Consider the following 10,688-nt stretch of genomic DNA (forward strand, 5'->3'; position numbering starts at 1 on the left):
TTACATTTTCAATAAAGTCAGTATGAGGCAAGAATAGATAAAATTATATTATTAAAACCTCCCCAATATTTATCCTTGGGTATTACTTATGCTCTACAGGTATAGTTAGATAATACAATCAGTAATTAACTCACAGTTAATACTTCATCAGTCAGGAACCAGGAAGTAAGCCAAGAAATAAAAACAAAATAAAAATCAGAGATAGAAAAAAGAGAAAGAAAAATTAAAGTCTTCACAGTGAGACCTCATGAGGCCCACGGACTTCACTATTACTCGTTAACGAGAAGCTCAGTGAGACGACCCTTACTGTCCCAAGTGGCTGACACACACACAGAGCACACCGAGCACATACATACATACGGTCACGGATGCTCAAACATCCGTGGATTCCAGCACTGACCCCCCTACACCTCAGGGCTCTGGCGCCCTAACCAACACCTCACCATCACTCCACACTATACCAGCAGTTGACAAAGAGAGGGGAAAATTAGAAGTCTTCCAAGTCTTTAGGGAGAGCACATGGAAAGGAACGGGGTAGTCGCCCAAAAACAGTGGCAGGGGCCACCTAAGCAAACCACTCACTAAGACAAGAAGTGCCTAGAAGAAGCCGGCACCGCAGTCTCCAGAGTAGTGTCTGCCTACCAAATGGCAGGGCCCAGCAAGGGGGCCACCTCCAGCAGCCTGCAGGCCAGTATTTGGCATCACAAGGAAGTGAGTTTCCAGTGGGTTAAGCAGAAGCTGCAGAAGGTAGCTGGACTCGAGCTCTCTCGCTGGTCCCATAAAATCGGGCTGCAAGAGAAAAGATCCCTAACCCACCTCACCCCCACACACTCCCAGGAAGCCAAGGGGGCAGGTGACAGGACAGGAACAAGGCGGTGAGAGCGCAGGTAGCCCTTTCACATTCAGGAGCTCTGTGCGGGGGTCTCCCTCCAAAAATCTCACCGAAACTCCAGTTTGGACTTCCACCAGTGGACATCAGTGGCTTGCCACTGCAAATTAAAACAGACCTTTGACACTGCCAGGTAGGAAATACTCGTCCTTTCACCTTTTCTTCCAACCAGTCCCTGTCCAAGCAGATCCCAGAAGAGGGAAGAGAAAGAGCACCCTGGGGGCAGACCAGCACCCCTCCCGACTCCATGCCCTTCCAGCAGTGAGCGGCCTGACACAGGGTAAGAGAGGAGAAGAGCTTTAAACTGAACAGGAGATTGAAGGTTTAAACTGAAATAGATTAGACTGGAGCTTTTAATAGCTGTAAACGCAGAAAAGCTATCATTTGCCCATGATGTCACAAGGCAGAGAGAGAGGGGGAAGAGAAACATCCTACAAATCATACTGAAAAGCAGTGAATGTTGAAAAAAAGTCAGTATGGTTTATGTTTGTTTCCAACAAGCTCAGACTGCTCAATAACCTGATGGCATATGGATCAGCATTACCGCCCTGCCTAACAGAGGGAACGCCTGACCTGGGAGTTCCCAGGGGGATTTACTGTCCCTGGTGAGATGCTACTTTAGAAGTCCTCTGAGATGCTTCCAAGCTGAGTGCCTGTGAGTGTCCTTTCTACCAGAAGAGGGTGAACTGGATACGGAATCCAGAGTTCAATAGTTAAACTCATAAAAGTCTAAGCTACATAAAGGGATAAAACTTTTGGATAATAAAACTATCAGACTGACAAGTCTAATAAGGATTCCATGTAGGAAAAAAAATTAAGACTTAGAAATTTTTAAATATTTAGGATTCTCAGGCTTACTTAAATGTTTTTAAATATCCCAAATAACTGATATTCTTTTACATTCAACAAACATTCCAGTTCAAAAAAGCTTTGGGGGATTCTATGCTATAAAATCCCCAAAACACTATCTTCCTGAACCAAAGCAATTCAACTGATCAAAAGGTTTACCGAAATAAACAGCAAACATGTTTCCTGAAGTATCTTCTAGGAATTAGAAGCTCACATATTCTTTATCACAAAGGAGCTACTAGGGAAAAATATTAGAGTTCAAATGGTTTAACATTACTCATTAAGCATAAGAGTCCTATTGCTATACCAACTATCAACAGAAATTTTGAGTTTTAAATAAAAACACCCCCTATTTTTATGTTTCTAAAAATAATGAAGTATTACAGGCAAGCATCTAAAGCTACCAAAGTTTCTGCCTGAGGAACTCATTTCTAATACAATCAATAAGTTCCAAATGCTGTGTACTTACAAATGGCCAAAAAGTTTAAAACTAAATTTCAGTATTTACCTCCTACTGAAGCCATCTTATTGCATCACTGCAGATCTGAAGTGAGAGAATCACCTTGAAATGTAACATCAAATTTTAATATTGCAAAATGCTCAAACACGTGGAAAAAGGAGCATTTTTGTATTACCTCAGCTCACAGCTGAGGCAGCTCCTGCAATAACACTTGAAATTTTCTATGTAACAAAAGCAGAGTGTAACTATTGTTACATTTGAATAATCACTACATTCTATTCAGAACACTATTTATCTTCCCCATTCTTGAATGACACAGTTATTTAAACAAGAATAACTATTTAACATCAAGCAATATTTCAATGGCAAAGCCTGTCTTAAAGTATTCTAATAAATCACTTCACAGACTTCATCCTGGGTTACAAATTAAAATGGAGTCAAAATAACTGGATTTTACAGTGTGACTCTTAAGAACTTTCAGGCTTAAGGAAAAGTCATCCTTGTAAAGCTGCACTAAGTGTTTCTAGAGAAAAATCCCCTGTAAAAATATAAATGTTTCTATCTTTCCCAAGTCTTTTCCTAGAACCCTTCCAGATCATCACATCCTATACATGAACAACACAAGTACCGCCCACGGTTACTTTCCAACAAAATAACCCAATGCTATTCTTATTGTCCTTAAACACTTCTAAAGAGGTCCTTCCGGCTTAGGAACTCATGGCAGTTTCCTAACAATTGTATACTCATCCTGTCTTACTGTCACTCCCAGTCTACGACCAACTCAAATTCACACACTGCCTTTCCTTTTTGCTACACTGCTAAAGCTGGAAAATAAAAAGATGCAAACTTGCTTCTTCCTCTCAAAGCAACAAAAAAAATACTAATTAACAAGACGAAAATGAGATATGAAGCAGTTTCAATACATGTATCACATCTTAACCTCCACGTTATCCACTGCTTATCAAAAAGGGCAAATCCACAGCCATCTCCCTTGATGAAGGTACTGTAGGGTTTATGGCATTATAAAATACACTGACTATTAACTCACATTCTGCTCAGCTTAAATATACTTGTTTAAATATGTAAGTATTCTAAAATGCAATTTCCCTTGGGAAGATTTGGCCAAGATAAGGAGTATTAAATTCTGTTTGGGGAAATATTTTTGCCACAAATGTGTAAATATAAAAATTTGAGTATGCAATGTAATATGCATTTTAGTCCGAAAGAATCCTACTATTTTTGAGATAACATTTCGCGTTCTTCGGATGGGGAAAAACTTGTAAAACAGTTTTACAAGGTGATTTCCTAAACTTTTTTTCTGAATCATATGAAATCAACTTACTCAAAGTTGCTGTGAAGTGTTGCAATGGCATTAAAGTAACCAAGTACGTAAGGTGGGGGGGGGGCGCGGGGGATGAAGCAGACTGATCAGTAGTTCCAAGATAAAAGACAATGGCTTAAACCTCATACAGCGCCGCTGTTCCAGTCATTAAACACACAGGAAATAAGATTTTCTACTTAGAAAACTAATTCACAAAGGGCAATGACTTCATTAAAGCCCAGAACATCTGATTACAGACAAGGATCAAGCGCACAGTAAGGAAGCCAGCATCGCAGGGCTGGGAGGTGAAACCGCAGAGGACAGGCGCGCGCTGCCTGCCTCGCTCCTCCTCGGACCCCGCAGTCGAGGTTCACTACTCCTCTGCGCGGCCGACGGGAGACGCTCGGCTGTGGGGTGCAGCGCACCTCGACCTCTCTCTCCCCCCAAGGCTGTACACACTTCAGGAACCAAGACCGCTTTCCTTAGGACAACACGTTCCCCATGACAGTCCGTCCAGGAGAGTTCACAGAAAGCACAGGAACTAAACCACAGCCCCCCCCCCCCCGGGGCGGCCCCAAAGCCGTGCGGCTACCGGCTGGCCTCGAAGCCCGAAGCCCAAAGCCCTGGATCCTGAGCGCCTCCCCGGTCCTACCTGCGTGACCTTGGGCAAGTCACTTTCCACTGCCGCACGGGTCATCTGCACCATCAAGGTGCGAAGCTAAACCACTAACACCGTGACTCCACGACTCAGGGCGAGTCCTACCGGGAAAGCTCGTTGAAATATTATAAAACGCTGCCCAAGGCAGTGGAGTCCCCGTGGGCACAGCCCTGGAGCCGAGCCACTCCGACAGGCGTCGCCGGCCGGGAATCCCCGGACAGCTGGCCGGCGCTGGGAGTCAAGGAGGAGGGCGCGACTGTACTTTTTAGCAGAGCCACGGAGTAGCTCTTCGGCGACCGCCACAGCCACTGGCCTCCCCGCCCTCCTCGGCCGGACGCCGGGCTGAGGTCAGGAAAACAATAAAAGCAGTCGCGGGAAGGGGACACCGCCCCCTCCCGCCGTTCCCGGAGCTCGCGCGCGCAGGTGAGCCGGCCCGCGGCCTCGCCCAGGTGCGGTTGCGCGGGGCGCACACGTGGGGAAGGGGGCCTCGAGAGCACAGCCCCGGACCCGGCGCCGACGGCCGCTCTCCTCCCGCCGCCCCGCACTCACCTGCGCCCGCCGGCCCCTTGGCGGCCGCGCGGCCGCCTCCCCGCTCACCACAGCCGGCGCGGCGCTCCCCGAGCCCGGCCCCGCCCACCTCGCCCGGCGCGGCGGCGCTCCTCACGCAGAACTTCACCACGGCCCTCAGCCCGGAACAACCGCACCACCTCGACCGTGGCTCCCACCGGCGTCCAGCTGGCGGTGCGGCGCCCACGACGGCTACCCTGCGCACTGCGCACGCGTGCCCGCGCCGCCTCTGCCCCCAGACAGCCGCCGAGATTCCGGAGCGGGCGCCGCTCCCAGTCCACGAGACTACAAGGCCCGGCAGGCACCGCGCGGGTCCAGGCGGCGTGGCGGGCCGGGTATCCGATGTCTTCCTGGTTCCAGGGGAGGTGGCTTCGGACGCGTCGGGCGGGTCGCGCGCGGGGCTCTGGGCCCCTGCGATGCCGAGCATTCTGGGATTCGTAGTTTTCGAAGACACGGGGCTTAGCTCATGGGTGGGACTCAGGGTTGTCTGACATCATCGTTCAGAGCTTCGGGGCACAGAGATCTTTAAAAATAGGCTTGGTTCGTTTGCAGATAATCTGTTTGCAAGCTGTCCCACGATCGGTCCAGGAAGCATAAGTTCAGTGGCTGCGGCGTGGCCTGGAGAAAAATGCTTTTACAGCTCTGCGCGCCAATTCTTCCCTCTTAATCATTTCTCCCTAGAACTGTAGCTCCACCTCCTACCCCACAGGACGAGAGCCTAAGAGATAAACTTTGGGGTCGGTTGGAATTCTTTCAAGAAGGATGGAGGGTAAATATTTATTCATATTTAACATACCTGTTAAGCACCTACTGCACTGTGCCAAGTCCCATGCTGGGCTCTAGGCATGCATCTGAAAACGAGACAGACACCATCATGCTTTCATGGAGCCTGCGATCTGTAAGGGGAGCTAGTCCTTCTGCAAGGAACTTACAGATTTTAATGCAGCGAAGAAACTGAGCAAGTTAAAGAGATAGTGGGGAGGAGGGGCTCTTAAGCCAGTGTAGCCAGGGAAGACTCTGAGGAAGTAATATTTGACCTGAAACCTGAAAAATGGGAATTACTCAGACACGCAAAGAGCTGGGAATTATATGCCATACCTTTCACAATTCATGGCACACACCAGGCTCTCCATAACTATTCTGTTTGTGCCCTTCCTTTTCTTCTTCTGCATAGCCTTAGGTCACATCCTTCCCTCTTCAAAATCTGTATTAACACCCGTCAGAACATCCTTCCTATATGAAGTCGTCGTACAGGAGACAAACCAATGTCCAGTAGTAGCACAAACTGTACAGCTGCTAGGACAGAAAACAATTTAAATGCCAGTGAGCCTGGGAACATGGCAAGACTCCTTGCTACTTAACTCCTTCTTTATTTGCAAACCGGGTTAAAAGTCTGAACCCTCAGCCTGGCCTGCTGACTTGATTCTGTTTAAGAGGCAGAAAATCGGATTTGGAGTTTGTCTCTATTAGGATTCTGAAGGAAGCTTAGATATTATCTCATCTGAATCCATTTGAAGTGAAAGACAGCCTTAGACTTACCTGTGGAGACTTACCTGTGTGGCCTTGGGCAGCATGTGACACTTTGCTGTACTGGCCCTCAGTGAGCACAACTGCTCACCTTACAGAATGTTCTCAGAGTCCCATAAATTGATGGAGGTGCAAACGCCTTGCAAGCTTCATGGACTCCTGTCCTGGCTTTTCCAGAATGCTTATCTTCAATATTTCCAAGATGATTGTTCTGTTAACCTTCTTAGAAATGTTAGCTGTGCAGCCTTGCTGACAACCATCTTCTCAAGGCCTCCTGTCCTCATCTGTACCATAGCTGAAAGTGTTGGGCTTCATCTCAGTTTAGGAACTGGCCCGGACTCTCTTGTCTCTGGTCCACGTGGCTAACTTTTAAAAGTAGGGAAATTTCACAAAAATCCAAATGTCACTTGCCTGATCCTTCTAAACATTTCAGCTTGCCTTCCTTAGCTTGAAGGTCTGGATGGAGTCTCCAACTCGAATTCTAGAAGATTCTAGATGGGATATTTTGGATATACTTACACTGACTCAAAAAAATCTCATTTATCTGAAATCCAAATTCAAAGGTAGTGCCCTTGTGTTTGATCTGAAAACCCTCCCTTAGAGGTCAGCCCCCAGGGGCTGAAAGCCTCTGATTCCCTCGGGAAGCTCAGCCCTCATTGTCATTACCATTTGACACTATTGAATGAGTGCTTTTGAATTATTCCTTTGCTCTCTTTGCCTAACAAGCCCCAAAGGTGGTTTGACTTTGAGAGCCATATTTACAGACAACGAGGAAAGCCAGAGATGTGATTCAAGTTGCCCAAAGACACAGCAAAGTAAGCCCAGGGCTACTTGGAGGTCGCACTATAAGAAGAACCTGTTAACACCCTTCCATGAGGAAGACTCAGGGTCAGCCAAGAAATGCAGTGACAAGAATAATAACAATAATATTCTTTCTGTTTTTCCTCCAGCCTTTTTTGGATGGAGATGCTTATTACATAACAGTGCTTTCAGTGTGTATGTGTGTGTTTCAAGTATGTGGAATATTCCCTTGTTGAAATTATAGTCTGGGAGCCAACCAAGAACATTCAGGACCCACAGACGGCACTGAGGAATGCTGAAATGTCCTATGGATGATTGTCCTCTGAAGAAAAGGGAGAGGAGGAGTTTGAATTCCAGAATCTGCCATTTACCTTTAAAATGTCATTGCCGTCCCAAGTTTTGTTCAGAAATATTTATTGAGCTCCTTCTACATGAAGTGTGGAGAAGTTATGTGACCGGTCCAAAGTCACACAGAAAGTTACTGAGCCATCGCTGCCCCTCTTAATATTAGACCTCCCCCCCCCAGAGACACTTCATCTCTCCCTTCCCTGCTTTATTTTTCTCTCCTTAGCAGTGACCACTTTCTTGCACATTACATATTTATTTTATTTATCTTCTGCATGCCTCACTGAAGTGTAACCTCCACACAGACGGGGATTTCATCTGTTTTGCTCATCACTTTATTCTCAGTGCCTAAAACAGAAATACCTGCTCAGTGGTAAATGTCACCAGCCCCCTTGAGGGACAAAGTCAAAACCTCCTGGTTCTCACCCTGGCTGGTGTAGCTCAGTGGATTGAGCGCAGGCCTTCGAACCACATGATTGTGGTTCGATTCCCAGTCAGGGCACATGCCTGGGTTGCAGGCCAGTTCCCAGCAGGGGACCCATGAGAGGCAACCACACATTGATATTTCTCTCCTTCTCTCCTTCCCTTTCCCTCTAAAGATAAATGAATAAAATCTTTTAAAAAATCATTATTAAAAAAAAAACCCTCCTGGTTCTCAGGCCTTCAGACTCAGACTGAATTTCACCTCCAGTGCTCCTGGGCCTCCATAACCACATGAGACAATTCTTGTAATAAATCTCCCATATATATCTATATCTATCTATATATTGTACAAATGTTCTACCAGTCTTCTCTGGAGATCCCTGACTAATACAGGGGAACTTCAATTCATCTTCCCAAGTGCACTCGAAAATGAGGGTCCTAGCACTTCGATTAAATTTAACTTTACATCCTAGTGCTATGGGTTCTCTCTCTCTCTCTCTCTCTCTCTCTCTCTCTCTCTCTCTTTCTCTCTCTCTCTCTTTCTCCCCACCTCTCAGAGACCCAGCCTTTCCCCTGGATAATCAGTAACCCCCAAGGCAGCAGAAGACAGGTAGCCCAGACCTGACCACAGTCACATGGTCCAAACCTCTGGCAGACTAAAGATGGCATCTTGACCTGAGTTACGTTTCAGCTCTTGAGCCCTACAGGACCCTCCTGGCAACTTTCCCATGAGACCGGACAGAGGAACTCTGGAAAAGACCTCAGAACTGTCCTTGGGACCTAAAATGATTTATCATCCTTATCTCACCTCTGGCTTATCAGCCCCCAGCACAGCCCCAAACTCCAAACCCACAGTGCCTTGTGATTCTGCCCTAGAGGACCTGTAACCTACACGCCACAGAGAAGTTCAGAACATCGACCTCACATTCCCCTGGGCAGCACCATTCATGATGAAATAGCCCGTACTTCTCCGCTACAATTCTTCCTGTCTAGGGTTTGGCTTTGCCGGTGTGGGGAGGTGGACTCTTTCTGTCCTATAATGCACCCCGCCCCGCCTTCTCTTGGCCATACAAATAAGTCAATATCAATAAACTGACTTCGACCAGAGCAGGATTGTGATTGCTTTTTATTTTCAATCATCTTTGGCTCCTTTAGAAAAAATTCACTTTCACCTGAAAGCTGGAAGGCTCCGCCACCCCCAATCCCCTCCCCCCATCCCGTATCCAGCTGACTAATGGCAGGGGCAGCTCTAAAAATAGCTTGCCTTCACCGACCCCCTGGCATGTAAATACATCTTTGTTCCTGGCTGGCATTTGATAACTGGGTACTTTATGCTGAAACAAAAGCTGTAATCAGAGTCCAACAATGGAAGCGGCAGGCAGCCCTGAACAATACTCAGAATTCCCATGGTGACCCCCACCCCCTGCCGCAGCTGTGAGAACCAGAAGTCTCCAGCATGGATTCCATTCACAATTCTTCCCCGAGCTCCGCTGCGGCGAATCACAGCTTCCCTGCCTCCACAGCGGGGCTTTCAAGAGGCTGAAAGGGATGCCAAGCCTGGACCCCTGCCAAGTGCAGGTGTGCTGTTGGGGGGCGGGGCTGGTCCCAGGAAGCCTGCACAGTCCTTCTGCCACCTGGAAGGAGCCAGACTGCCCCGGGGCTGGAGACTCCGGCAGCATCAGCACTTCATGCAAGACTTCCTTCAGATAAAAGGAAGCTCTGCGCTGACTTCCTCCTCGGTTACCGCAGCCTGTGCATTCCAGGATAAACCTGGCAGCTGGCTTCTCCTGCCAGGTTCAAGTCCTAGAACCTCAGGGAGGTACGTTTCTTAAGGAATGCTCCAAGCCCTGGGTCTCAAGCCCCACTGGATGTTACCCCACTGCCTGTTGGAATCATTGGCAGTACTTAAAAAAAATTCTCAGGACAAGACTCCACCCCAGACCAATTAAATTCGAACCTCTGGGAATGAGGAAGTGTCATCAGTATATTTTTCTTTTTCTTTTTTGTTTTGAAGTATAACTGAAATACAATGTTGTGCCCTGAATGTTTGTGCCCCTCCCAAAATTCATATTGGTTGAAGCTCTCACCACTGATGTAACTGTATTTGGATAAAGGGCCTTTATGGAGGTAATTAAGATTAAATGAGGTCAGAAGGGTGGGTCCCTAATCCAATAGGATTAGTGTCCTTATAAGAGGCACCAGAGAGCTCACTCTCCTCCCTCCCCCACAAAACAAGGTGAAGACTCAGCCAGAAGGCAGCTGTCTGCAAACCAAGACACAGTTCTCCTCAAGGAACTGAATCGGCTTGATCTTGGACTTCCCAACCTTCAGAATTATGAGCAATAAACTTCTGTTTCAGCTACCCAGCACATGGCATTTTGTTACAGCAGCCCCAGCTGACTAAGACATAAAGTCTACGGCTCTTAAGTATGAAGCTCGATAAAGTGTATCAGCCCCACCCAGCCCAAGGCACATTTCTAACACCCTCGTAAGCGGTCCTGTGCCAGCTGCAGGTAAGCACTATTGGGATTGCTATCGCCACGGATTAGTTGTGCCTGTTCTTGAACCTCATGAACATATATAATTGCACACCATGTAATGTTCTCCTCGGGGTCTAAGTACGTTTGTTCAACCCTGTGTCTGTGAGATTTATCTGTCATTGCATGTTGTAATAAGTTTGTTCTTTCCTATTGCTGTGTAACATTTCATTTTATGAATGAGGCGCACTTTATCTATTCTGTTGATGGATAGTTTGGTATTTCCCGTTTCTTTTTTCTTGTTGCTTTCTCAACCCAGAATGGCTTTCTCCTCCAGCTCCTTCCCACTCCTGGTTGTTCCAAATAAAACC

General features: G+C 47.1%; 1 protein-coding gene across 5 annotated transcripts in view; it reads right to left on the bottom strand.

Moving 5' to 3' along the window:
- PLEKHA1 (pleckstrin homology domain containing A1) overlaps positions 1 to 5,007 on the bottom strand; it is a 49,398-nt gene extending 44,391 nt beyond the window's left edge. For 3 of the 5 annotated variants that reach the window (XM_037059583.1, XM_037059587.1, XM_037059588.1), the window contains exon 1: positions 4,727 to 4,815. The gene's annotated coding sequence lies outside the window, so the exon portion shown is untranslated. Of the gene's footprint in view, positions 1 to 4,171; positions 4,550 to 4,726 lie in introns of those variants that run through there. The other 2 variants (XM_037059584.1, XM_037059585.1) reach the window with 2 other exon arrangements.
- Between the last annotated feature and the right edge of the window lie 5,681 nt (positions 5,008 to 10,688).

Source organism: Sturnira hondurensis, unplaced genomic scaffold, assembly GCF_014824575.4.
Source record: "Sturnira hondurensis isolate 20B ecotype Veracruz unplaced genomic scaffold, ASM1482457v3 Scaffold0011253, whole genome shotgun sequence".
In the NCBI taxonomy this organism is placed as follows: domain Eukaryota; kingdom Metazoa; phylum Chordata; class Mammalia; order Chiroptera; family Phyllostomidae; genus Sturnira; species Sturnira hondurensis.